The 25,109-nt window shown below is 41.5% G+C and overlaps 1 protein-coding gene across 12 annotated transcripts in view; it reads left to right on the forward strand.

The window, feature by feature from the left end:
* The window catches only part of TIAM1 (TIAM Rac1 associated GEF 1), a 393,313-nt gene that overhangs the window by 230,682 nt on the left and 137,522 nt on the right, over positions 1–25,109 (forward strand). For all 12 annotated transcript variants that reach the window (XM_073231434.1, XM_073231433.1, XM_073231432.1 and 9 more), the window contains one exon: positions 20,839–21,016. The gene's annotated coding sequence lies outside the window, so the exon portion shown is untranslated. The remainder of the gene's footprint in view (positions 1–20,838; positions 21,017–25,109) is intronic.

Below are 25,109 nucleotides of genomic sequence, written 5' to 3' on the forward strand. Positions count from 1 at the left end.
AGATCACCAGAGGCTCTGAAACATCCATTGATATGTAAACGGCTAAGGCTAGGTGGGAGAGTCTGGAAATTCTGCCATTTACCCCACACTGTATGTATAACCTAGAATAAACTATCATGCTTAGAATTTTGTTTTCATTTTAAAATGGTCACAAACTTTGAGAAAAGTTGGTAATACGGTATAAAGAATCTTACATTCTCTAAATTGTTTTTGAGAGTAAGTTGCTGTTACCCCAGACATGAGGGTTTTTTTCCTATAAAGAAGACCTGCTTTTCCACACAACCACCCTTCAGGGCTCAAAACCGCAAAATGAACTTAATATAGGACTACCAGTCGCTCCTCACGCCCCACTGGCGTTTTGTCTTTTGTCCCAAGTGCTGTAAAGACTGAGTCTTCTTGAATAGCAAGTGTTTCCAGTTAGAATCACGTGTTGCGTTGCATTGTCCTGTGTCTTTAGGTTAGAATCTCTCAGTCTTAATTCTTGTAACCCTGCCACTTGTGAAGAACTCATGCTGGTTACTTTGTTGCCTGCCCCTCAGTTTGACTTGACTTGATGTTTTCTCTAGATCAGATCCACGCTCTGCATCGTTGGCTGATAGACCTTAAGTGGTGCTGGTGTGTCCTCACTGTGTCTTCTCCGGGAACTCCCAATTTGGACCCTTTCCATTTCTGATAATGTTCACTCACCTTTGTTTCCTGGTTAAAATGGTGTCTGCTGGCCTTCTCCTCTGGGAAGTTACTCTTGTCCCCTTTGTAGTGAGTGTTTTATAGAGAGATACCTTTGAAATGATGTAGATCCCTTTCAGTTTATTTATTTATATCTGTGTAGACACGTGGTTTCCTGTTTTAGTCAATGGATTGTGATCTGTTATGAATAATATTCATTTTGACACTGAAGTTGTCCCTGATCCGCTCTGTGGGGATCCCCTCAAGCAGGCTCCTCTGCCTGCTGTGTTCCTCTGTTCCTCAGTCTGCCTGGACTCTGACACACCCCAGCTGTTCCCCTCTGAGGGCATCCCCCACCCAGGCTCTGCTACCCTCTGCCGCCCACTCCTTTGGGTGGATACACTCCTTACTTTAGTCAGCAGTTTTTTTTTAGAAGTAGATTTCATGGTTATCTTGGGGTCACTGTACCATAGATATTTCTATATAGGTTTTAGGGGAGAATTGGTTCTATTCTTAAATTAAAAAAACAACGAAGCCTGTTTAGAATTTGTAAATTGGCTTGAAAGGGTAGCATCTGCATCTCCAGGCACATTCTTATACAAACTATTCAAAGACTTAGGAGAAGTTCAGTCATGTTAAAACCCAAGTTTAAAAATGTTGTCATCACTTTTTCTTGCCATGATGGGGTGTTGATAAGATTTTTAAGGTGATAGAAGGGCAGCTTTTCCAGGAGAGCCATGGGCAGGATGAGGAGGGCGCCCCCGTGGGCTGGGCGGCCGTCACAGGAACCTGCAGAGCTATTTCTCAACTGTTATCCGTGGTTCTGGGAGGAAGGAAAAACAGCCAAGAATCTTTTTTTCTGTGGGTGCTCCTCTGTCCTCTTCCTAATCCTTCTGTGCCCATCTTCATCCATGCTGGCCTCACTGATCCTTGGAGGCTGCCTTTGGCTCAGCTGTGGAACCAGACACTCATTCATTACCACTTTTCTATATGGTTTATTATAATTTGCCATTCTAAAAATAATCAATGAAAATTCTCAGCTCCAAATTGAATTTTTAAAAATTGCTTATAGATATTTTTGAAAAGGCAATATTTTAGAAACATGATGATCATCATGGACAATTCTAGTTGTACAACCTTATAAGCAAAGTATTTAAAATTTTTACCATTTATTTTATATATGTGTATTCTCCCTTTCTCTCTTCCTCTTTTTGCCACACATACACAGACCAGTGTGATGAAAGTTAATTATCTGAGGCAGAAGTTGGGTAAATTTAGAAATTTAAAACATGTCAATGATAGACTATTCCAGTCTGTTATCATAATTTACCAGAACTGGAAAAGTTCTTTTTGTCCTCTTGAATTTTGAGTAACGACACCCACATTTAAAAAAATCTTTACCACATTCTCATTTTGGCATGTCCTTCTTATGTTTGGAGCATGGTAGTTGTTTGGCTGAATTGAACTGGACCCCCAGTTTTGAGGCTGGTAGGATAGATCTCTTAAACATAGATTCTGCGTAAACCCAGTGGATTTCCAGAGATAAAGAGCACTTGAAAACTTCAGACTGGGCTTTAATTGATGTATCCTGATTCCTTTCGGACCCTAAGCTTCCAGAGTTTTCTTTCTTTTCTGTTTTCCTTCCCTCCAAGTACCTGTTTCCATGGCTGCTGTTACCATTTATCAACGTCTAGTCCTAACTTAGGTAGGAAACCTTTAAGTCAGTCTAGAGTTTCTGAGAAAATTGAAAAAGGGCTTTTTCTTTGCTTTAGGAGTAAATAGAGTATAGAACAAATCTCTAGCTTTCACAGCCAAATAGAGACCATAACTTTCAGGAGCCCCACCAAGCAAATGTCTTCCATTTTATTGCTTTTGGTGAGGAGCATGGGGTAGAATTTCATATGGATTCACTAAAACATTTGCTTTCAGCTTTATCTTAGTCATTTCCCCCCCCCCCCAAAGAGTGTTTTCTTCAAGGTCTTCTGTTTTGTTTTAACAATTATAAATCATTTTGATGCTAATGATTGTGAAGACAGTTCCACTCTGTGATCCAGAAGATCAAAGACTAGAAGTTACTTAGAGTTGACTGTGCTTAGCATTGCAGGACAGTTTTGCAGGCTATTTGACACCTCAACTATATGTTGAATAATAATGTTTTTATTCTCTGAGCCTAATATCCTGGCTGGATAACACGGACAGGCCAACTACATTTGTCTAGTATACTTTGATTATTCTACCTAGGGTATAATTCCTATCTGAGGCTTTTTATGCTTCTCAGTCCCAAGGGTATCCTTATTTAATGCCCTTGTCTGTATCCATAGTTACGATTTGCATAGTAAGAGAATGTAGAGGAGAAGAAAAAAATTGAACCTAGGGCTTTTATTGTAGTTTTAAATTCCACTGTATTAATCCAGCTCTGATAAACTGGGCCCTGTAGGAATAGGCCACTGATTTCCAGGCATGGCCTTATGGTCTCTGTCCTCACCAGCTGACCAATGAGGATAATTATACCTGTGTCCTTGACATAATAGAACACCCCACCCCCTTCCCAGTCCTAAGCACAGGGCACCTAGTGTCTCATTCATAATAGCTGTTGTTTAGGCTTGTTAACAGAAAGTGATCACGTCATGTGATCTCACTCTAGATGAACTGTGCTCTAAAATTCACCACTCAGAGTGAACCTGTCACTTCCATACATACCTGGGGGTTATCTGCTGTGGCTCATATTTTTGGAGCTGGCTTTTCTGAGTCAGTTTGGTAGCAAACACATTTTGTTATGCACACCTCCTACCAGGAATTTGGGTTTTATACCTTAAAACTGTAGCCTTTTAAATCTCAATATTATAGAATTAGTATTTTAGTATATCTATACTTCAGTGTGTTTATATGTAGTAAATTTGGTGTATTTTGTGCATTCCTGACAAGTTCTGGGATGACAAATAACATTTTGTCATTGTCAATATTCTCTCTAAGATACTTAAATTTTTGTGTCTAATTACCTTTAGTCAGCCATAGTTACTTGTATTTAGAAGGTGAATTTTTCTGTGCCTTTAATTCTGGGTAACAGTAATCTTTTCAAAAAGCTTGCAAAGATGTAAGAGAGCTAGAGAGTTGGGGAGTTATTTGACAAGGTAATGGTCTTTTGAGCTGTCACTTCTCATCCTTGTAATTTGTCACTGAAGAGGGAGACCAGATACCCCTCATGACAGTTCTCATTTGCTGTGCTCTCCTATTTCATGGGAAGGCTTCATGCATTTTCATTGTAATCAGTAAAGAAATAAGATTTCATGGATCCAGGCATGAATTTCACAGAGCACTTTTCATCCTTTCTTAGTTTTTGAAACCTCTAATAATGGTGCAGGAGCCTAACAATTATGACTACTCATCAATATCTAAATGTATTGAAAGATTCCACCTTTGTTCCATTAATTTACCATTTCTTGGTCACTTGTGTAACTCAGACAGTGGACACTATGATTTCCAGTGGATCGTTCCATTTACTCTTATTGCTCCCATTTCACAAATTCAGAGACTGAGTCTTAATGATGTGAAGTAACTTTGCACAGTCATGTAGGCATTAAGTAGCAGAAGCAAACTTCCTGCCCAGTTCTGCTTGGTGCTGAAGTCTATTCTCTGAGTACAAATCTCAGTCCCTGCCACTCATGGCTGATTGGAATCTGGCTGTGCTTGAGACTACCCTTATCTGGGAACAGTCCTTATTTTGACTGATGCTGTTGGGTGTCTTTCACAGTTGCTCAAGATCTGTTCATTATCTGCTTCAGATTTCATTTTGAGATTAATAATTAACCTTGAAGGGCTTTTCCCATTGTGTCAAGTTCAAACAAAAGAAGCTGACAAACTCCCATTATAAACTGAGCCTACGTAACAAACAAGCAGAGCAAGCCCCAACAAGAAATAACAGTGGTTAGGTTTAGTATTTGCTCCACTGAAGCCTGGGCCAATGTTAACTGCATTCTCAGAAATGTCATGGATGCGGGGGAGGCGGTGGTGTGGATACATGGCCGGGTTAGTTTACTCCTTGAAAATAGACTGTGTTTTCCCTCATTCTGAAAGGCATGGAGAAGATTTATTTTTGATTGAATCCCAGAGGGAAATGTTAAGGTCTTCTTGAGAATTAAATAAATATGCATGGTGTATTACAAATTACTTTTGAGCAACCCACTGCTACATGTGTTAAAAACAAAACAACAAACAAGTGACTAGAAATTTTGGTTCATAGTTGCTTTTGTTTTAGTTAGTGGAAAGAGATTGCTAATGAGATGTATTAAACTCCAAATCTAAGTATTGTTACTGTATAAAATCACCTGCAAAACCTGTATTCCTGTTCACCTGCTCCTTGCTCCTCCGACAGATTTATTTAACACAGGGTAATACATTCGTTTTTTTCTCTGACTCATTTATATCAGGCCTTGTAGAAAGGGTTTGGTGTGTGGAGCACATACAGAATTATCCTTCTTTTAATTCTTTTGAAAGCACATTTCAATGATTACACACACAGACACGTGTGCATTATCCCCACCTCGACCTCCACATACACACATGAACCTGGAATGGATAGATCTGATCATGTCCAGTAAGTAAGAAGTCTAAGAGCCCCAGAGGATGTCAGTTAGTCGTTATTATCTTTCTTATGGTCTGTGTCATGCTTTGATGGTTGATGGAATGATCTGGATGAGGGAAGTAGAGAATGGAGAGGGAAGATGGCCCCTGAGGGCTGTGCTGGTGATGGCATGGATGCTGGGAGTTGATGAGGAAACCAACACCTTGAGGACGCTGGCTCTGTTTTGAACCCCTGGTAATATAAATGGGCACACTTCCTTAGGTGAGCTCCCACTCTAGTGACCCCCAGAACACTTTCCCACAGGTTGTTAATAGGCAATCCCATGAAAAAAGGTTCCATGATTAAGAAAGTTTGGGAAATGCTGGGTCAACTAGAATGAAACCCTTGTCTTCACCACAAGAGTTAGCGTTCCCAACTTTGACCACAGGTTGCGTATTTCCTGGCACACCTATAAACATCTCCTGTATTTATGTGTGCACAGATTGGAAGACATTGTGGAGTTGACGAATGAGCACATCATGTTTGGAGGGATGGAGACGGGGACTTTGGTGACGGCCAAGCTGCTCTCCCATCCGCTAGACAATAGACATGTCTTGTGGAGACAGGCGTAAGGGCAAAGCACATGCCCTGTCTCCATGTTACCGTGATTGTTGAAGTGATATACTGTATATAGAAATGTTTTGAAGCAGCCTGCAGATATGAGGTATTACTATACCCTCTAACTTATTTATTATGGTATAATATACATAAAATTTACCATTTTAACCATTTTTAAATGTAGAATTCAGTGGCATTAAGTTACATTCCTATTGTTTTGCAACCATCATCACCATCCATCTCCAGTACCCTTTCACCTTCCCAAACTGAAAATGTCCCCATTCAGCAGTAGCTCCCATCCTCCCTTCCCTCCAGCCTCCACAACCACCATTCTACTTTCTATCTCAGGGGCCATGCTGCGTCCCTCATATAAGTGCAATCATATGATATTTGTTCTTTGGTGTCTGGCTTATTTCACGTCACATAGTATCTTCAAGCATATCTTTTTTATGCTGTGAGATTTCAATTTAATTTAATTCATTTTCTTAATTCCCTTGCCCCTGGTGGTGTTCTTTTAACACACAGCATAATGACAGAAGAGCCCACATACACCTAGCTGTCCTGCTAGAATAGCCCTGATTGGGCAGCATGCAGTTCTGGGAGGGGCTGTTGAGGATGTGCCTGTAAGAAGGGCCCATCGCCGGAATCTAATCCATCCTCACCTTAGAGCTCAAGTGACCTGGGACTCTCCCTGACATGTGTTGTTTCTCCTTAAACCAGTGTTTCTTCTTAAACCAGAAATAGAAGAGTCATGAGTTTCAACATCTAAGTATTATCTCTTTCTCATGTACATGGTTTATACGTAGGCAGAATCTTTAAAATTTCATATTTCATTTTTTTACCTCTTAAAATGGTGCCTCTTGTTATGAGGCCCTTTTGGGGAAATCCTCTAACTTTTAGGATGAAAATCATCACCTATTTCAAAATTAAATAGTCCAAGATTTGAAATGACCTGTTCTTGTGTATTTAAATAAGGCCTTTTGAATGTGTTTTATTTGAATGAATATTCTTCTCTATTCCATGATTTTGTAGGAAATTATTTCCAAATACCCATTATAACCCCCATAATTAGAAATGTTTCCTTTTCTAAGGATTTCAGCAGTATTCTGATTATGTATTAAATAAGATGACAAAACGATCATCCTATTTTTCCCCTGAGTGATCATAAAATTCAGCTTAAAGCAAATAGGTCAGATTAAACTGTCATCTTGTCCTATTGTATATAGTCTCATGCTCTAAGTGTATTTTTTACTTTTGCCCTGTTAAGAACATATATTTAAGCACACCCCTCATGCTTCATAGCACTCTGCCTCATCGTAGGCATCTTGCTCTTGGGTCTTATATTGTACTTTCTTGTCCTTGTCTCGTTCTCCCCCATGAAAGATCCCAAAGACACTTTAAGGTGCCTTAAGCTCTCCCTGTTTAGCATTCCCGTGGCATGTTGAGCCGAGCCATCCCCAGAGAAGGTGCTCAGCGCACATTGAAATGGAATTGGGTTGAGCTGATATCTAAAAGCAATAACTGAAGGAATTTTTTTTTAGAGGAATAACGTCAGTATCCCATTTACCTTTATGGAAAACCAAGCCGAGCTGGTACAGCGCAGATGGCAGCCTGTTCCTGTGAGTGTGGGGACGGAGTGAGAGAAGCAGAACAAAGCAGGTGGCTCCAGGGCTGGCTCCCTGGTGCCAACATTGGTTCAGGCCGCACACAGACCCCGCTTCCCAGCGCTTGTGTGAGTGAGGCATCCGCGGAACCAGCAGGCTGCTGTTATTTAGATCATCCAGCTCTATTTAGTGAATACACTTGATTAATCCTCCTCCTTGTTCTCATGGTGCTATTTCGAATGGAAAATCACAACATGGATTATATACACAGTACCTTCTTCCCCCATCACGTACCATACCCAACTGAGCTTTTCTGTGAAGCCTGACCTTTTGAAAGCACTTACTAGGTGCTGAATTTTACTGAGAAAGAATCTGAGGCCATAGAGAAACTAAGTGATTTGCCCTAAGTCAACAAGCTGCTCTGGTGCTCAAAGAGGAATGCCCATTGCTTCTCCACTGTTCATGTTGTTTGGTTCCCTTCTTGGAAATGCAGGCTCCCTGCTCTGTGGAGAAGCAGGATAAGCCAAATCTCTCGGCTTGTTTTCTCTCCTGGTGAACATTTCCAGAAAGGGGCATGCTTGGGGGCTTTGGAGGGCTGTGGTGACTGCAGAGCCTTCCAGAGTTTGGTTTGGTTTAAATGTGAACTTGTCAGTTCCAATGAGCTGGGAGGACTTGCTTTCCCGGCGGGAGGCATTAGTCATGAGCAGGGTGTAGGAGGGTGCTGAGCGATCATTCTGACCCTCCTCCTCGGCCCTGGGCTTTCAGAAAGCTCAACTTCAAGCCCAGCTGCACTGGAACTGAGGACTTGCCGGGGACACCCCCCACCCCCACCCTGCTGTGTGCTTGAAGTCTTGGCTCAGAGGTGGGGAAGGGTGGTTATTTCAGATCCAAGGCTGCAGCAGAAATGTCGCCCCCGGGGAAGCCTTTGTACCCAGGACCTCCATCATTTGTCTGTGTGTATGCGGGGTGGGGGAGGATTGAGGGTGGGGGCTTGTATATTTGTGTTTTCCAATCAGCACATACACTTTTGATACTGGTTTCCAAACTGAGGTAAAAGAGAGCCATGACTCTTTGGATGATGCTGGCTACCAGGAGACATGAGCTTAGTGGGACGCGGTTACCTAGAAATACCTGGCAAAGGTGACACTGTGGAAGTTAGGCCACTGTCCTCTTCATGCCCTGGAGCCTGGGGTTCTGGGAACACCCAATGTAGACCTTTTTTCAGACCTTAAGCCAAGTGGACTTGTGGGTTGGTGGTCAGGATCCCCTTGCTGGGGATTCTGTGGGGGAGGAAATCTTTTTGCTCCTTTGGCTGATAGCGAGGCCATTACTAGGTACTGGAGAAAAAGTCTGTGGCATGTGATGGTTAATTTATCTGTTCACTTGGCTAAGCCACGGTGCCCAGTTGTTGGGTCAAACACCGGTCTAGATGTGGCCATGAGGTGTTTTTTAGATGTGATTAATGCTTAAATCATTAGACATTGAGTAAAGCCAATGATCCTCCATAATGTGGATGGTCATCATGCAGTTGTTTGAAGGCCTTACAGGAGTACAGACCGAGGTCCTCTAAGAGGAAGGGTTCTGCCTCCTGATGCCCTTGGCTTCAGGAAAGCAGCACCCTGTCTCTCTGGGTCTCTAGCCTCACAGTCTGCCCTGCAGATTACAGACGTGCTAGCTCTGCCATCGCATGAGCTAGTTCTTTAAAATACCCACCCATCCATTCGTTTATCCATCCACCCATCCATGCACCCTTTTGGTTCTCTCTCTCTGGAGAACCCCAACTAATACAGGGGGCATGTGCCATGGGATGCTACGTCATAAAGTAGTAAGCTGTGATCCCTTCCCTCATGGAATTTGTGATCCTGCAAGAGGAGATGAATTACGACAAGTATTCAAAGAGCTGATAACTATGGGGATGCAGAGGAGAAGGGTGTTGAAAAAATCTTGGAAGATCAGAGCTTTGCCAACTTTTCCAGTTAAACACTCCAACATAAAAAGAGAAGTAACTTCAAGCCATGTGCTATTTTATTTTTGGAGAAAGATGAGTATTTCATCTTAGAAAATCATACACATTTAAAATTGTATTCCATTTTCAGTCTTTCCCAACTCCCCTGTTCTAAGCTCAATAGTAAACCTTTGAGTCAAACCGACTCTTCAGCAAACTGGCTCTTCACTCCTATGGCTCTTCTGCCTTCTGGCTGTGTTGGGGTGTTGGCCCGTCAGTGCCCAGAGCAGGGATGGAAGTGGGGGCATTCTTCAAGGACATTTAATACATCTCCACTGTGCATTGGTTTGGTTTTGCGGTGATGAATGCATCGATTGGTTGGGCAGGAGGGAGGTATTAACAATGGCGACTAAAGGCAGAGAGATCTCATTTAGAAGTATAGGAAAAGAACAGACAGGGTAGATAGAGAAGGTTCTTCAGGGACCTTGGAGGAAGAAAACAGGAAGGAGGAGAAGGTGGGAAAAAAGGAAACTGACGTGCATGAAGTCCCAACTAAATCCCAAGGAAGAGTGTTTTCACATCCATTGGCTCACTTAACCCCCAGTACAAACCTGCAAGGCAGATTGTCTCTATGCAGGTGGAGGAAGTGGTCCATGGGGATGGCAGGTGTCTGGCTCAAGGTCACAGGGGCATTAGGTGGCAGATGAAGGCTAGATCTGACTGAACTCAAAGTCTGTGTTACATGTACAAATCGTGCTGTCTTGTGGAAGGAGTCATCACTGTGGAGGGTTTCTACCCTCAATGGTGTGTCAGATTTGAACTCTTAAGGGGCTAGCCCTCTGGAGATGTCCAGAAGGAGGTTAGAGGGAGATTTGTACCTGATTTCAGTAGATGAGAGTGTGGAAGGAAGTGAAGAAGCTTGTGAAACAGGAGAGTGCTCCACACGGAGACTTAGGGAGAAGGCTGGGGGCAGACTCTTCCATAGGGGAGAGAGGGACGTCTGAGGAGTGTTAGGAGAGGAACCGCTTTTGGAAGGGGGCCCGTCGGATTTCAGGTGCTCACACGAAGCTACGGCCATGTAAACTCCTAAGCTCCTTTGTCACCCATGGCTTTCTGGATTAGAAGCTGGCCAGAGAGAGAGGATTTCTTCCAGAAGTTGAAACCTTTTCTGCCCATCTATGAGGACCAAAGTTTTGTTCAAAAATATTTTTTCAGTGGTTTTTCTCCATGTGTTGTTATTAGCCTTTATTCTTCCAGACTGCATAGCTGATCTTTCTTGGCTATTTATCCTGGCTGGGTCTGAGATTACCCACACTGAAGAATGCAATGGTTGGAAACGTGTTTTTACTTATTGCATCTTGGCCAGTCATTGTACTGTCTTGCGGTGGGTGGGATGAGGAGGTTGCACAACTGAGTCTTTCCCTCTCATATCATTTTCTACATATGGCATTGTTTTGTTAACAGTTCGTGAAGGGATATTGATTACTATCTTGATTGCAAGAACACTGTTGTGGCCCCTAGGGAGAGTTAGTGCTATCAGCAGATAATTTCAGAGCAGCCTAATGTTTTCAGCCTGTGTCTACAGACCTGATCTCCTAAATGGTGATATTGCTGAAGATTCTGGGCAACACTGTATTGATATTGCTGCACAGTAAGGCTGAGATGTAGGTAAAATTTAGATTCTATGGATGAGGAAACTGAGGAATTTGTCAAGTAGGCTCTAAAACAAACATTAACAATGGAATTGGGATAGATTTTTTTCTTCTTTTTCTCTCTTTTTTTTTTTTTCCCATGCATGATCTTTATCTCTGCTGCTGGGTGGAGAGATCTCTTGCAGCTTGCAGACCGCTCTTGTCAACCCTGTCCGTGGAAGACAGAGTAAGCCTATCTTAGGAAGGATGGAGTGGCACAGTACAGATAGTAGGGGAAAGAAGAAGGAGTAAGTAGTGGTTTTGTTCAAGCTGGGGCCATGTGGCCAGAGGAGACACTCTGAATATTCCACCAGGCTGTCTTCCCTTTTTTTTTCTTACTTTCCAGATCAGCTTTCTATGTCCTAAAGCAGTGGGCATCCATGTCAGATGGATGTACGAGATAATTTCATTAGGGTGTGGAAAGAAAATTTCAGCATTTGTACTCCTTTCTATCTTGCATGTTTAAATTTCTGTATATTTCTGTTCAGTTCAAATGCATTATACACATTAGAAACATACACAGCAATTTTAAATGTGCATAATTTGAACTACAGCCCATGTATGTAATTTATACATTAATTAAGTGATGACACATACCTGTGCTGTTGTGGGTGGGCATGCTCAGCACTGTTTCATTGAATGGAGATGCCCATAAAACCGTTTGTGCACTAGTACCCTGGACAGGAGTGTGCTCATTAACTCATAGAAGGCAGGCCCCGGGCTGTTTCACTTGCTTTGTGTGTGGTCTCATAGATACTCCTTGGCAGGGAATGTCAAGATTTTTAAGCTAGTTGCTGTCATACAAGAAACAGATTTGCTTTGTGATTTTATGTATCGGTTTTTCTACATGGGAACTTTGATGTATCACTGTTTCAGAATCATTCCCATGGCTTCCCAGGAACTGACTTTATGCTGAAAGAGGCTGATTATCCTCTTATGACTTCAGGGAGGGGCCTGTATGCTTTTTTTTTTCTCCCTCTACTTCTGAAAATCCAGTCTGTATCGACTTCATGTACTTTTTATTTTCCTCTCAATTTGTAACTCATCCAGGATGAATGTTGGTCATTAGTCAGCCAAAGAGATCTTGTACCAGTGTTAAAGTAAGATTCTTGCATTTCTGGGGCCCAGGTCAGTGGCACTTTTTTGCCTTAATTCATTCATGCATATTTGCTGGAAAAAGAATGTCCAGCAGAGGGAATCTCATGGGGGTTCCCTTTAAGATAGTTACAGGTTTTGACTTAAGCCAAGTTCAAGAAACCTGGATTTCTTTTCAAGTATAGAGAACATAGAAACTTCCAGACCATCCTTGTAATTTTAGAGAGAATGTATGGTCAGGGAGGTTGGATTGAGTTACTTATGGCCCCTAGTTAGTCCATGACTGTCTGCATGGCCACATGCCCCACTGCCAGCTTCCCTGCCGCAGTCACGTAACCAGAGTAAAGCCTGAGATGTGCTTGGTGTCCACAGCTACCTACTTCTCACTTCATTCACTCTCGGAAAGGTGATATGCTTGACTTCACGTGCTACATTTGTTTGAAGTGGCGCTCAGGTGCACATATTTACACATTCCAGATGCATTTCACTATGATTTTACAGCTTTGTAACATCAACTGTGTAGCTGATCTTATTTAAGTGACAAACCCAATCCAAATGAGGGAGGAGCAGAGGGGGGTGTCCTGTGGACCTACAAACTTTGGCGGGGGCTAGACTCATATCTGACTTACATTTTAAGTTTATGGCATCAAACCTGAGGCATCATATTTTTATTTTTGTGTTAGATTATCAATGCAATTTAATCCATTATTATTACAGGTATTGGCTTAATCAGTAGAAGATAGAGTTAAAATAATGTTTTAAACTGGTCTCTTACAGGTCATCTGAGGTTTTGTGTGTGTGGCTTTTTTCCCCACCCCCAAGTTCTTTGATTATACAATGGAATTAGCCAGTGTTTGTGTCTCCACTTTGGTATCCTTCCTGATCTAAGCTTTTTGGAGGGGAACCTTTCTTTCCTTTGTTGCTATGCTAGTGTGTTCCATGCCTGGCTCCTTTATGCTGAGGCCTTGTGTGGAAGAGACACCAAATTTCCAGTAGGGTCCCTGCGAATGAATTCCCTCCTCTCCAGGAAGACTGTTGAATGGCATGCTCCCTCTGACCTCACGGTGGAAAGTGTTACTGTCATCTTCTGTTCTGGTCAGCTACCAAACTTTAGAGGCATCTCTTCCTTCATTTTCTCCTTCCCTCCTCATTTCTCACAGGTAACTCTGTGGCCACCAAGTCCTGGTGACTCCACCTGCCTTTCTGACCACTCCAAGGCTTTAACTGCCCCAGTTTAGGCCACCTTCTCTCCTACTGCCTGATAGGTTGTTTTCAACAAACCTGCCCCTCTGTCCCAGCTACCCAGCTGGGGTGGGAAGAGGACGTTTGATCCCATAACTCTGCTAATAAAATCCCATCACATCCTCGGTGACACACAGTGAAGTCCATTTACTTCTTGTATGCTCAGCCCCAGCCCATCTTGAGCGTCATCACCTCCAGCCCCTCTTTCTGTGCGCGTACACACGCCTTCCCCCAACAGTTTCATTCTTCAAAGCCTTTGCTCTTTTCTTGGAATGTTCTGCACCCCCCACCCCTTTTTTTTTGCAAACTCCCCCAATCACTGTTCATTTTCTCCCATCCTCTCAAGCTAATCCAGATCCTATACAGGACCAGCTTCAGCTGATAGCGTCGCCTGGCAGAATTAGTCTGTTTTCTTCCCTTCTCACTCCTAACAGAGCTGGATTTGCCTGCACAGCCCTGTCTCAGAGTGTGAAAGTGTCCACCCTTTTCTTGGATTATGGGCATCATCAGGAAATGGTCTCTTTCCTCATCCCAAACATACAGTAGGTACTCAATAAATATTGGTTGAGTTGAACTCAACTGGTAACAGTAAAATTCTTCTGTAGATGCTCTTTTACCCAAACAATTCCCAAGCAGTTTTAGATAGTCTAATACAGGTTTGAACTTCACAGGTCCACTTATATGTGGGTTCTTTTGAATGAATATATTGGAAAATTTTTTGGAGATTTTGACAATTAAAAAAAATATTCTTTCTCTAGCTTTATTATAAGCTATGGTGTACAATACAAATAAACATGTAAGGTATGTGTTAATCAGCTGTTAAATTATTGGTAAGGTTTCTGGTTAGTGGTAGGCTATTAGTAGTTAAGTTTTTGGGGAGTCAAAAGTTATATGAAGGTTTTTTACAGTGTGTGTGTGTGTGTGGGTCAGTGCCCCTAACCTGCATGTTGTTCAAAGGTCAACTGTATTTAAAAATTTGTTCTTGTATGCCTATTTCATAAGATGCTATCAGGTATAAGGCATACTACTATTTTATATACCACTAACAAAGAAAGACAGTGGTGCCAGTTAAACCATACTGCATTATTGTGATTGTAAGATATATTCAATTTCAGGGATGTGCAAAGTGAAAAATGGGTTTCTTCAAATCAGTGAGGTAAAGGACTGTTGACCTCCTAGAGCTTGTAGTCTTCCTTGTACAACTACAAAACGGTTTGAAGTGGCTTGCAAATAGGAAATTGAGGTCATTATTAAAGGTTTTTTTTTTTTCATTTTAAAATGAGGAGAGAGTAAAGAAACATTTGGGACTGAGTACCCAGGGAGTGACTTGGGACAGTAGGTCTGTGTTCTGTCATCCTCTCCTACGAGTGAGCCATAGTGTCTTTTTCAAAAGATGGGGACTTACAGGTAAAGAATCCACCCTATTTTGAAAATACTTGGGAGGAAGTCCTTAAAAAAATTTAACAAATCATTTTATTTGATTTCAGAGTGGAAGATTCTTTGCTGCACTGAAATATTTTACTTAGTCTTTGATTATAATCCCATGTTACCACCTAAACAGAAGATCGATATTCCTAATACCCTGTATTATTCAGGACCCACTACAGCTTTACTTATTGTGTAGGGCAACTATGTTTTCCAACTATCACACTTGCTCATGGACTTTTGGTTAATGAATGAAGTTGCTAATCAAATATTCACATACATGTACATACTTGGTATTTCTAGCTTCTCTTCCTTCATCTTGGATCTGGAGTACCAAACTCTGTCTTTAATCATTTTCTCTGAGAGAATTTAGCTGTCTCATATATGCCTTATGCCAACACAGGTACCCCAGTGGCAGGCATGGAGCCAAGGAGGCAGTAGCAGGTCCTGGGGGGAGTGTTTCCTTCTGTTACGCACCTGACGGTCAGAGCGTGAGGGACCAGCAGAATGGGCTTGGACTGTCCAGCCCAGTGACCTCGCCAGAGGGCTTGTGAGATTTTCTCTGTCCTGTGTGACAAAGGCAGTCCCAGCCCTCATTGCTGGCAGGCATGGTTGCCACACCAGCCGCAGCCTGGGGAGCTTCTCCCTCCCTGATGCACAGGCGGCCCTCCCCTCTGTGTAGGAAAGGCCACTCCAGGCAGGGAACCGCGCCTTACACGTAGGCAAAGGGAATGAAGTAGCCAGGATGACCACATCCCACTCTGCTTCTGGATGGACAAAGGGGAACCCCTTGACATCCTGACTCTATTTTGGGCTGAAGGACTTACTCGGGGGATGCACGGCAAGAGAGCAGGTGAAGGGCGAGGCCAGGCTGTAGGGGTTGGAGGCTGTCACAGAAATTCCCAGTTGTATCTTCATACTTTTGGATCATGTGGGCAACCAGAAGAGACCTTGCTGTTAAGCCACAATGTGGTGAAATACTGAAGGACGGATTTCAGCATTGGAAGTAAACTGTAGCCAGCTCCATTTCCATTTTCTTGGGGAACCAAACTTGCATTCTCTGACAGTGACACAGGGTGTGCCTTTTTGATGGGACTCGAAATTGAGAATTTAGTAGCCGGGAGCCCAGAGCTGAGCTCATGCATCACTTGGTCACTATTCTTGGAATGTTGGGGGGATTCCCAAGGGTTCAGTAGCTTCTTAGTGGGACTGATGCTGCTTAGATTTTTGAGAAATTGCATGATCCTTGTGGTCTGTCCTGAAAAAGTTACTAAGTCCATTTCAGTAAGCCAGGGCCCCCCTTGAGCCCTTGCTGGGCCAGGCTGTGGGGATATTTGGGAGATCTGATGGCCAGCTGTGTAACAGACCTATAGGACTGGCAATTTACAGACACCCATGGACGGAGCTGGGAGGGCCCTTGGCTTCGTGGTGAGGGCTCTGATGTTGGGGTTGTATACATTGGCAGTTGCTATGGTCTGGCTGTAGTTGCAAGACAATAAACACCAAGAACCGAGGGAAACTTAGAAGAGTGTTTTGGCCTAAAGCCACTAACATAGTACCAGATGGATAGCAAGCATTCCATAAATGGTAGATCTCCCTCTGCTGAGGTAGAACATGCTACTTCACTTTGAAATACACCGAGTTTACTCTTAAGAAATTTGGTAATGTTTGTCCTAGTTGAACCCGATGGTTATTGGTATTGCCGAAGACTCACTGTTCTAAAATTAAAGTTATTTTAGTAGGAATTTCTCGATTTAGAGCTGGCTTATAAACAGTGATTCGATGAAGTGTTTCCTCACTTAGTATCTCGGGATACATTTGGGTCTACTGGGAAGTAATTGCTCAAAACTAGGGTGGTCTTTGGATATGGCCCCTTTTAGGGATTTTGTTTGGCTAATTTGGGTGACTGTTTTGCTTGCCTTAAAAACATGGTTGTGCTAAAACAGTGTCATCCATGCTTTATGAGCTAGCATTTGGAGACCGTATCATAGCTCATTTATCTGGGCTGCAGTGAGAATTCTGGTCCTGTGCTGGGGCCCTCAGTGGTCCTGAAGTTCACCTGGGAGGGAGGTGGAGCACTTCTTTTTTGTGCAGGAGTCTCAGTTTTTACACAAGGCAGACAGGCTCACTCTTGTGGAACCCTCCTTTCTGTCAGATGGGTGTGGCCATCTGATAGATGGCCCAGCTATACTTGGGCACAGTGGGCCACCAAGCCATATCTGAAGCTTTCTGCCCCTCAGCTGTGGTCCGGCACTTGGTGGAGAGCAAATAGTGATCAAGGAGAATTTCCTGGAAGGTGTGCAGCCTCTCTACTTTAGTAGTATCATACGTCTTCAGAACATTTGTTGCTGAGTTGTGATTTTTTTTTTTTTTTTTACCATTTATCAGGAAGAAACACCCATATGAAATTTGTTACCAAGTCCATGGGGAAGGATATGGTCCAGAATGTGCTTATTGTATCAGAGTGGCCTCAAAGGACCATCACTGGAAATTCCTGTCTGATCTTAATACCAAGAACATTTGTCCTCCTTCTGAGCAATTGATTAGGGCATTGTGAATTTTACAGCTGCATATTTTTGCAATTTGCTTTGGCTGTTACAAAGCTTACTGTTAAACTGAGCCAGTTGGGTGGCTCAGAAGGGTAACCTGTATTCTTTCCCTTTGTCTTAACCTTTGGGTTTCTTTTACTTTTCCAATAGTAATTTCTTCTATTCTAGTTTAAATTATGCATCTTTATGAAGTCACTATTGAATACTTTATCAAATAAAATAGTGGTTAAGAAAATAAGGGAAGAAAATGATCCATGAATTTTCTTTAACCTTAATTTCTAAACCATTTAAAATTTTCCACTGCTTCAGATCCATCCGTCTGTCCATCCGTCCACCCTGTACTGATTTTTGGACTAAATGTGAATACTAAAAACTAAATCCCTTGGTGATTATTACATAGAAAATAAATATTCAGCATTATGACTTGTTCAGAATTTTGATCCAAGACCTCTCCACACAACACCCCCTTTAAGGTTCAAAGTAAGGCGAAACTTCCTGGTTCTCAATAATTCACTAATTATGAAACATTTGGGGGCACTAAATCATGATGGACAGAATAAGAGTTAACATTCTCATGTGTCATTTTATAATTCATTGTGTTTCAGGTTGATTCTCTTACTTCTGTCTTTTAACAACCTTTTCAAATAGATGTCAAGTAAGGTAGATAATACTCTATCCTTATTTTTCCTGTTGAGTTTCTGAATGGATAATTTACTTGCCCAAGACCACATAAATTAGTAAGTAAAAGAGCCTGGCATGAGCTTGGTTGGGTATTCTGAAGGCACATAAAATACTCTATTCTCTATGTACTTTGATTCCTAGAACTTGGAAGGACTTCAAAATGATAGGATGCCCCTTAGGAGTGTTTTTTGAAGGTGAAAAGAAGTTCTGGTCTGGCAGACTTCTGAGGAAAAGCCAATGGATTATCTGCCATGGACACAATATTTCTGACAGTTGTCATATTTTCACCTTCCATCAGACTGTAATGATGAAGTGGTGGGACTTCTCAGCAGTGTCTATTTTGTTTGCAGGTATTTGAAGCCTAAGATTAGTTTTGGTAATTCCTTCCCTGCCACCGGTATACACATTTCCCAGTGAAAACTGGTTGTTTGACATTTGATGCAGAAATTGACTGAGTTGTGGGTGAATCAGAATGAGACTGAAAAATTGGGTACATTCAGCATTCACCTGACTAGGGATCATATTATAATGTAAGCAGGCCAACTGGTACTGCCAGATTCATCAGCATGGTTTGTATGTGTATGTGAACCATGTCAAATTGAGTAGATCACATCTTCTAGCTGGATTAATTAATTCCCTTATTGTCCCACAACAAATTTAAGGTGACTGTGTCATCCAGTTTATTGCATAGACCCAGTTTCAGTGAGTTAGGTGTCATGTTTTAAGGAAGCCCACATAGTAGCAACCCTTCTAAAGCATATTCCTTATGGTTTGCAAATGTTAAATAATAATAATAGCTAACAGTTTTTGAGAACTGACCAAGGGGTGGGCACTAAGCCAGTGATGTGACATAGATGATCCCATTTAATCCTCATAACAACCCAATAGTTTAGGGACTTACTATCCCATTTGTAGAGGGGTAAACCAATAGTTTGGCTCAAACCACACAGGTAAGTGGCGAAGCCAAGATTTGACATGATGCATGCAGTAGGCTGCTATGGTCCAACTCCCAACACTAAGCTTGGTGCATAATTGCCTCCCTTTGAAATTGAATTCTTTGCAGCTCTTGAAGAAAACCTGGAGTAACAGTAATTCCCAAGTTGCCAAGGCATAGTCACAAGGTCAAGGTCAGTTAACCAACTATCGACAAAATAAGTACTTCTGAGCACATTGCAACCTTAGCATATTTGCTGATTGTAAACAAACAAATGTGGGGTTCTTCATTAGCTCCACAGCTAAGGTCAAAGGTCAACCTTTTCTTCCACCACTGTAAAAAAAAAATTTTTACCAAATACAACTTAGTTTTGTTTTCCCACGTGTTTTGTAAATAGTGCCTTGTAACTTTCACCTCTTCTCCATAATAGTTTTTTCTGTTGGGTGATTAGAAGAATATAGAGACAAATTTTAGTTTTGGTAGATGGAATATGTACTTCTTAAAAAAAAGTGTTTAAAAAAACCATTAATAGCCACTCTTGTGCAGGTGGAAGGACAGCCGCCTGCAGGCCTGTTTGCCAGCAAGAATCCAGCCTTGCAAATTATTGGCAGCTGGCGTGTAATGAGTCCATTTCAATATAAATGGGATGTTGCTTATTAATTTCTGCCAGTTCCTAAGCAATTCAGGAACCGCTTTGAAAATGTGAAAATTTGCAGAGAGCAGCTTAAGGAAAGGAGAGCGAACATGATAGCAATGGGGGAATTATGGAAAGGGCACGCATTGTAGGGTAATAATGGGGTATTGCTGAGAACTCGTGCTTCTTTGCAAGCATGAGTCACCAACTTTACGGTTAAATGGCACGTTTTCCAAGATAAGGAAGAACCATAACTCTGCTTTTTCTGTTCTCTGTGGATGTATACATTTCTTTCTTTACCGCCTCTGTGTGGTCACCTTCCACAAAATAGGCAACTTTCTCCATGTTCCTGCTCAAGTGTTTGTCATGTCACGTTCCACCTTGCTGAACTGCCAGCAGTGGGTGGGGGCTGTGGCCCGCACACAGAGGAATGGACAGTAGGAGAGCAGGAAGGTACAGCCACCCCGAGGAATCCTCAGGCCTTTCTCCCTTCCTAGTATTTGCGCTCCCACCTCAAGAGGACTGGCTTTTTGTTCCTGCTGTTGGTCCTTAAAAACAAAAAACAAAAAACAAAACCCCCACAACAAACACCATTAAGACTGCTTGTTCTTGTAGCTCTCTTGGTCAGTTAACCTTCTGTGTTAAATAATAGTTTGGGTATTTTGCCTACATTCTTTCCTGTGAGTGTTCTCCATGAGTTTCCTCTGAATTTGATGTTTGCCAGATTAAGAAAACACATATATGACGAGAAGGTCTGTGTGTTTATTTTGGCCTTTTTTATTGTCTTCTAACAATTTCTTCAACTTCTGTTATAAGTATAGCTCTACTTTGGGAATAACCAAGATCCCCTTGCTTCATTTATCTCTGTTTGTTGAGGCCTTTTGAAAATTAAGAGAGAACAGAACCATGGAAATGATTCTGCAGGAACCTCTTTCTATGATCTGATACCTTAATCTACAGAGACAGGTTAAAATGATACAAGAGTTTGTAAGGCTATCTGTTATCATAATTATAAATATGCTTATGTTTATTTATTTAGCTGATTATGCGTGTACCTGTAGCTAAATGTTGCACTGATGTGGGATGGTGTTTCACACAAAATAAATGCTGGAGAATTGATGAGAATGAGCTCGGCAGAAAAGGCCGCTTTCCTGAGTTCTGGCTGACAGTTTCTCTTTTTCCTTCTTCCCCAGGGTTTTGGCAATTCTCAGAGACTCAGATGAGTCGGTGATGGCCTCCCTGAGGCACAGGTGCTGATATATTTCCCAAGTCCCAGTCACTCTTTATCCTGACATCACTTGCAATCTCGATATCTAAATGCCACAGCGCTCCTGCGGCAAGTTGGGCTGGGAACCAGTGTTGCCTTGTAAGGTAGGTCTGTCTTTGTGTATTTAAGCCTGCATACGTCTACACGATTGAATGGAAACGTTTCAGAGCTGGTGGGGACAGACACATTTTAGTATAATTGGAATTGCTGCATTGTATGTAACTCATGAGAAAAAGAATTTGGAATCACTTTTTTAGATGAGGGTTACACCCATCCAGCAATTCAAAAGCATTAGCATTAAAGTAAAAAAAAAAAAAAAGAAAGAAAAAGCCAGTACTTATGAAATCTTTGCTCCACCTGTGAACTGCCTGCAGGATCTTTTAAATTTAGTCCTGAGCTTCACCATCTTTATATTGGATTACGTTTGAAAAAGGCAAACCTCGCTTCAAAATCTTACTTGAAAACAATGATGTATTTTGTTTCTGCTTTGGATAATCTTTAAAAAGCAAACTAAATGCAGTAAAATAATAATCTCTCTAATCAAAGATCATCCTGTATTTGTTGCAAAACTTTCCTATTTAATCTTATGTTGGGGTATTTGCCAGTGACTTGGCAAAACACTTTTCATGGGTTTGTAAAGACTTAACCAAAACTTTCAGAACTTTGTCTCAGTTTAATCATAGCTCTCAACCTCCCCCCAAACCCTGTCTTCAAGCTCAGCTTCCAGTAGGGAAAAAACAGGCTTGAAATCAAGACCTCCCACTAGAGTCTAATTTTAAATTTGCAATCTGTTGTCTTGTGATTTTTGCTTCAAATTTAACTTAGAAATAAATACATTTCATCCTTTCTCCTGCAGCTTTGGAGGTCTGTTTTCAAATCATAGAAGGGTAATCATTATGTTTATTTTAATAAGTTTTTAAATACCTCAGGGAAGTGAAAAAATTACATTATTAATAATTATAATTTTCATACATCATTAAATGCCTCCTGCTTGGATTTCACAGTGTCCTTACCAGTGACAGAGAAATCTTGCTTTAATAGTCAACTTTTGAGTTGAAGATAATATGAATTGGGTCATCTTGGGCCCACTGAAGAGCTCTAACAATTTATATATTTGAAGTACTCTTAGTATAAGGCAGTCTGGGTGATATGAGCATTCCTGTTGAGAGCAGCTGTGTTAAGATGTTAGTATATTTAGGTGACCAAGAGAATGATGAGTAAGGCACGGTCCCTGCCACGGGAGATCATAATAAAGTGGGAAGGGGGTGCATACAAAGCGAGACAAGTGTGTCAGTGTGCAAATAACCATGCCCCAGACACCATGTGAGAGGTCAGAGTGCATTTGGAACTTAGAGAAAGAGTGATCCAATTCAGTTTTTTCCTTTTCTTAGGTAATTTTCCCGGGCCATCTGTTTTGAGTTTGGGTTTGGTGGTGTTCTGTTTTAGCTGTCAGCAGTGTGCCCACATCCTTACTCTCTTCAATTATCCACAAAACCCAGGGACTTAAAACATGTTAACATGTTTTATTTATTTTTCTTTCCTTAAGATGAATTACAGGTTTAGTGTAGAAACTTAAGCAAATTCAAACAAAAATTGTAATTGTTAAAAATGAAAATTACTCATAACTACTCTATCCAGAATAGTTGCTTTTAAAATTTTCATGCAGGTCTTGTGTGTGTGTTTCTGCAAAAGGTAGAATATTATTAATATTCTTAGAGAAAAATTTAACATGCTCTAAGCCCTACCTTGGATATACATCTCAAATGTAAGTTTTTATTTCCTGAGAATAAGAAGAATTTTCCTTCACAGCTCTCTGACCCTAATAGTAGAATTATCTTTTTTACTATCTGCTCCTGAGCAGGGCAAGCCCTGGCAGGCTGACCCTCAAGGCTGAGCTTTGATCGTATGGGACTTTCCTGTTTTTCAGCTAAAGGGTGGGGCATTCTGCTGTCTATTTGGCATTACTGCTTGAACTTCTGGTCTCATCTAGGCAATTAGACATCCTGAACCATGGAAACATTATTATAACCTCCTTAGTCCTCAAGGTGATGAAGTTATTTCTAGTCTCCCTCATCTCTTCTTGTTCTTTTCCTCTGAACAGTCTGAAGTTATAGTAGTATTTTTCTTCTCTCTGGGCAGAGACCTTGACCATGGGGTGGTTTCTATTAACTGGAATATTTTCTCATGTAGTACAGAGAAAACACCAGTGTGATTTAAAAAATGTAGTTACATGTTTTATCTTGGATCATACTGGTTTTACCTTTCTTTGTTTCTTTTTCTCTACTCATGGATAACAATTGACTTTCCTAATGATCTTGCTTAGATAGTGTAAGCAGTTAGGTTTATCACTTATTTCAAGAGTGTTTGCCTTTACTCGGGAGCACAGTTATCATAGCTGCTTTCAGAGTCTTTGATATTTCCAATACCTGGGTCACTTTAGGTTTGACATCTATTGATAGTCTTTTCCTTTGAGAACTGGTTATATTTTCCTGATTCTTTGGAATGCATTGTGGACAGTTTGAGTATTATGTTGGTAGAGTCCAGGTCCTGTTAAAATCATCTGGACAGTGTTGAATTTTCTTTTTTGCTGTTTTGGCAGGCAATCAACCAGCTAGGTTCAGACTGCAGGTTCTGTTTACCTATCAGTAGGTGGTAGCTCCAATATCCCTTCAAAGGCTTTGCTATGCTGCTTTAGGTTTATCACACATATGTGCCCCTTGGGAGTTAGTCTGGGCAGTGGGCTGTGTTTCATATCATAATGCAGTTCTCAAAGCCTTTGCTGTCTTGCTTTGGGTCAGGCCAGGCAAGTGCATCTGAGGGGTACGCCTGAGATTTGTGTAGATTGCCCAGCATTAGAGGATTTGCTTCTCCAGCGCTTTTTTCTGAAACCCCTTCACTCTGGCTCTCAGGGACCACCCTTGGTTTGTTTGGCCAGAATGGCAGGACGAGTCTTGGGAGTTTTTGCTGCTTGTGCTGTAGGCACCCTGGATGTTCACCCTCTGTGCAAAGCTGCGAGAGAAAGTAGAGTGATAAGAACTTAAAAGGCAAACTTACTCTTGTGTGAGTGGCTTTTGCAGGTTTTGACTTCCTTCCCCAATCTGCCTGCTTTTGCTTATCTTCAGAATCCTCAGACAGTTGCTTTTTCCTTTGCTCCGGGGTTTTTAGTTTTTATCAATGGGGTAAGATCAGCCATAGTGCCATTCTCCATCTTGCCTGGTACCAGATGTTAGCAATTCAGTTTTGTTCATTAAGACAGAAGCTCTATTCCCAGTTCGTCAACTCAACCTGTCTATTTAACCTCACTTTGGACCATTGGTCTGTGTTTGCTTTGTATGTCTGACAATATGATGCTCAATGATGGTCAATATTTGCTTACCTTTTATTGCCTAATTTGAAATTGTTTTAGATGGTCTGGAGCTATAAAAAGGGATTCAAAAACATTTCATTTTGCAGAACCCTCACTTTTAAACAAAAATTTCCTTTAACTAGAATATTCCAGTTAAGCTTTGTTTATTTTAACTTTTAATTTTGAAATAACAATAGATTCATGGAAATTTTGAATCTATACCCAAGAAGTCTACCCTTCACCAAGTTTCCCCTAATGGTTGCCTCTTACATAATTACGATAAACTACCAAAGCCAGGAATTTGGTATTTTTCCAATGTGTGTGTATAGTTTTTCATCATTTTATCACATACATGGTTTAATAGGCTAATCTGTTAAAAGCAGTCCCTGAGAAAATGACCCCCCTACCTGATATATATATGTAACACCCTAATGACTATGTGTATTTATTGATAAAGTTCCCCGAGATGCCTTTTAACTCTCTCACTGTGTATTTAATTTGATGGGTTGAAAGGAAGTTACTATGATTACTTGAAAAGTTTAACTCATCACTTTAAAAGAGAGGTCATGGTGTTGGGAAGAATGGAAAAGTCCCCCTCCCTCTAGGGTCCTTGATCTCTGGCCCTGAAAATCTCTTTATTTTTCTGACTCCATGCTACTTTCAGATGACCCCCTGCCCGTCATGCCACTGTGTCTCCTTTGTCCCCATTTTCTCTGGATCATCTTCGGTTGAGCAGTTCTACACTGTCCACCCTGACAATGGGGGAGAGGTCTCCTCTCAACTCCAAACCCCTTTCCTGACCCTCTGCAGGGAGAGCTCCAAAAAGAGGAGGAAGATAGGAACTGATAGCA

This window comes from Manis javanica, chromosome 3, assembly GCF_040802235.1.
Source record: "Manis javanica isolate MJ-LG chromosome 3, MJ_LKY, whole genome shotgun sequence".
Lineage (NCBI taxonomy): Eukaryota > Metazoa > Chordata > Mammalia > Pholidota > Manidae > Manis > Manis javanica.